This window comes from Triticum aestivum, chromosome 3D (genome assembly GCF_018294505.1).
Source record: "Triticum aestivum cultivar Chinese Spring chromosome 3D, IWGSC CS RefSeq v2.1, whole genome shotgun sequence".
Lineage (NCBI taxonomy): Eukaryota > Viridiplantae > Streptophyta > Magnoliopsida > Poales > Poaceae > Triticum > Triticum aestivum.
The window spans coordinates 189239812-189244185 of NC_057802.1; positions in this window are offsets into that span (position 1 = coordinate 189239812).

The following is a 4374-nucleotide window of genomic DNA, read 5'->3' on the forward strand; positions in this document are numbered from 1 at the left end:
ATTCATCCAGACCAGAATTCTTGAACTCAGTTCCATTGTCACTTCTGATGTGCTTGATCTTCACACCAAAGTTGGTTGAAGCCCTCGAGGAAAATCGTTTGAGGACTTCCTGCACTTCATGTTTGTAAGTAACAATGTGTACCCATGTGTAACGAGAGTAATCATCAACAATAACAAAGCCATAGAGTGATGCATCATTTGTGACTGCTGAGTAATGATTAGGACCAAAGAGGTCCATGTGAAGCAATTCAAATGGACGAGTAGTAGTCATGATAGTCTTCGCTAGATGCTTAGCCTTTGTCAGCTTCCCAGCTTCACAGGCTCAACACAAGTGATCCTTGAGGAATTTGACATTCTCAATGCCAATGACATGCTTCTTCTTCGCAAGCGTGTGCAAATTCCTCATGCCTGCATGACCAAGTCGTCGATGCCATTGCCACCCTTCTGAAGCTTTTGCAAGTAGGCACACGGCTGGTTGCGGTCCTGTAGAGAAATCAACAATATACAAGTCTCCTCTCCTAAAGCCTTCGAAGACTTTGGAATTCTCAGCTTCCATAACCACAACACAACGATACTTGCCAAAGACAACTACCATATCAAGATCACAAAGCATTGAGACAGACATGAGGTTGTATCCTAAGGACTCGACAAGCATGACTTTGTCCATGTGTTGATCCTTTGTGATTGCAACCTTACCTAGACCCAATACCTGACTTTTGCCTTTGTCAGCGAAGATGATATGCTTCAGATGCGATGGTGATAAGGGAGCATCTATCAATAGATTCTTGTCACCAGTCATGTGATTTGTACATCCTAGACCCACTCAGTGGCTTTGGGTTGATCATCCTGCAGATGAATTAGTGCAGCTTACGAACTTCATATACTTCATCAGTGAAGAATATGACATCACAATTCATCAGACCAATTTCATCAAGCAATGCAACAGTTAAAACAGTATGAGGACGTGAGAATTGAAAGTTCATTTCTTCATGATTATCCTGCGTCCTTTCAGGCACTCTTCAGGTCTCTAGCAAATTCTTCAGATGTTCAAGCATGTCTGGAGACCTGACCCTGCAGAAGAGATTAGTTCTTTTTCTTCACCACCCACATCTGAAGGGGTGGCAAAGAGTTCATTACTCTGCGAGCTCCATACGAGAAAGGTGGCATAGAAGCCAATCCATTTCGTTTCACATAAGAGAAGTTAGGGTAAGCATATGAATAAGCAGAGAAATTCTTCGAGGACTTATGAACATAATGATTAGAAGAGTAATGCTCATATTCATAGCCCTTGGCTCTTCCCTGCGAAACAGAGTTGTTAGCACGATGATGTTCATATGAGGACTTTGATCCTTTTGAGGAATTTGATCCATGTGAGGAATTTGGTCCGTATGAGGACTTGGATCCATATGAAGAATTTGGTCCATATGAAGAATTTGATCTGGGGTTCCTATTCTTCACAGGTGGTGTCATGAGGACATTCACCTGAAGACTTTCAAGGCACCTTTTGGGAACCCAGATTTTCTTCATAGGAGAACCATTCCTGCAGTTAGTGCCAACATATCTAGCATATACTTCACCATTCTGATTTTTAAACAGTTTATAGTTCGAGTCAAATGACTCATCAGAAGAATGAGAAGATTCACATGTAAAGCCAGATAAATTAGATGGATCAACTGGAGGTACGTTTGCAGCAACCCATGAGGTTTTGGGGTACTGCTCAGGCTTCCAATATGTACCATCGGCATTGAGTTTCCTCTCAAAGGCAATACCCTCTTTCCTAGGGTTCATGTTGAGGATCTGCTTTTTAAGCACATCACAAAGAGTCTGATGCCCTTTGAGGCTTTTGTACATGTCTGTCATGTACAATTCCTTCAGCCCTGCATCGTCAGTGATACTAGCAATGTCCTCAGATGAGGAATTAGTGATAGCAGAGACAGTTGAAGAATTTGTAGCATTAGAAGCATTTGAACATTCAGGTGAAGAATTAGCAGATTCACGTTCAATGCATTTCAAACATGGAGGAACAAATTCTTCCTGAGCAGCGCTGATTTGTTGAGCAAGTAATGAATCGTGCTCCTTCTGAAGATCTTCATAAATCACTCTTAGCTTCTCAAGATGTTGCTTTCTTTGAAGAAATTCATAAGAAAGCTTCTCATGATCAAATAAGAGAGTGTTATGATGACCTTGAAGGTTTTCAAACCTAGTCTGAAGTCTCTGAAGATTTTCAGTCAAGGTTTTAGTGCAATCCATTTCTTCACCCAACATATCATCACTTTTGTCTAGCATGTTTTGAACCTTTTCAAAAGCCCTTTGTTGTTTCACAGCAATCTTAGCAAGTTTAGAATAGCTGGGCTTAAGGTTTTCATCAGATTCATTCTCACTTGATTCAAAGGAGGTATATTTGAGTACCTTGGCACCCTTTGCCATGAAGCAATAGGTGGGAGCGTAGTCATCATTGCCTTCATCAGCCTTGTTCGTGAGGTCATTTTCTTCAGTGTTGAAGATAGACTTGCTGACGAATGCAGTAGTGAGGGCTAGGCTCGCCACACCGGATACGGAATCCTCAGATGCCTCCTCTTCCTCATTTTCTTCAGATTCAGCCTCAGAGTCCATTTCCTTGCCAATGAATGCCCGAGCCTTCTTGGAGCTGCTCTTCTTGTGAGATGAAGACTTTGAGGATTTTGATGGATGAAGATTTTGAGGATTTATTCTTTTTCTTCGCATCATCAGAACTGTAATCCTTGTATTTCTTCTTCTTTGATTCCTTTTCCCACTAAGGACAATCTTGAATGTAGTGTCCTGGTTTCTTGCATTTGTGACAAAGCCTCTTCTTGTAGTCACTGGATGAGGAATCATTGCTCCTTGAGGGTCTTCCAAAGTGACCGCGTCTTGAGAACTTCTGGAATTTCTTCACGAGCAGTGCTAGATCATGGCTCAGTTCTTCAGGATCACCAAGGCTGCTGTCAGAGTCTTCATCTTCAGACTCAGAAACTGCCTTGGCCTTCAGTGCACGTGATCTGCCATAGCTCGAGCCATAGAGATCTCTCTTTTCAGCAAGCTGGAACTCATGAGTATTTATCCTCTCGAGGATATCAGCGGGATCAAGTGACTTGTAATCAGCACGCTCTTGTATCATCAATGCCAGAGTATCAAATGAGGAATCAAGCGATCTCAGCAGTTTCTTCACCACCTCATGGTCGGTGATGTCAGTGGCACCGAGCGCTTGAAGCTCATTTGAGATGTCAGTGAGCCGATCGAAGGTTTGTTGAACATTTTCATTATCGAGTCTTTTGAAGCGGTTGAAGAGATTGCGAAGAACATCAACTCGAGAGTCGCGCTGAGTTGAGACTCCATTTACTTTGGACAGCCTATCCCAGATAAGCTTAGCAGTTTCCAAAGCACTCACTCTTCCGTACTGTCCTTTGCTCAGATGGCCACATATGATATTCTTCGCTTGAGAATCGAGTTGCTTGAATCTCTTCACATCGGTAGCGTTCAGTGAGGGTGAGACAGAGGGAACACCATTTTCCACAACATACCAGAGATCATTATCAATTGCCTCAAGATGCATTCGCATCTTATTCTTCCAGTAGGGGTAGTCCGTCCCGTCGAAGGTAGGACACCCAGCAAAGACCTTGATCATACATGCGGTTGACATAACAGTAACTCCAGGCGGTTAAACCAAAATCACACAGAACAAGGGAGTACCTTGCTCTAATACCAATTGAAAGTGCGTTATATCGACTAGAGGGGGGTGAATAGGCGATTTTTATGAATTCTTCACTGAGGAATTTGCTAGTGAGGAAATTCCTTAGCGAAGAACTAGTTACAGCGGAATAAGTACTCAAAAGTAAGCATAGCAAAACACAAGCATAGTCATCATGATGAAATGAAGACAAGCACAGAGTACAGAAAGCGTAAACACAGGATAACACAGGATGAAGACAAACAGACTGAGGAAATTGAACTGAGGAAATTGAGAAAGTCTTCAATCAAAGTCTTCAAACACAGATATGAACAAGCACACAACACAGTAATGAGGAAATGAAAGAGTTGAGGAAATAGAACCAGTAAGCTTGGTGAGGACAATGATTTGGTAGACCAGTTCCAACTGTTGTCTCAGTTGTACGTCTGGTTGGAGTGGCTAGGTATTTAAACCTGAGGACACACAGTCCCGGACACACAGTCCTCACCATATTCTCCTTGAGCTAAGGTCACACAGACCTCGCCCAATCACTCGTGGTAAGTCTTCAGGTGACTTCCAAACCTTCACAAACTCGGTCACTCAGCGATCCACAATTTCCTCTTGGATGCTCTAGACCATGACGCCTAACCGTCTGGAAGAAGCACAGTCTTCAAAGGTAACAAGCGTCG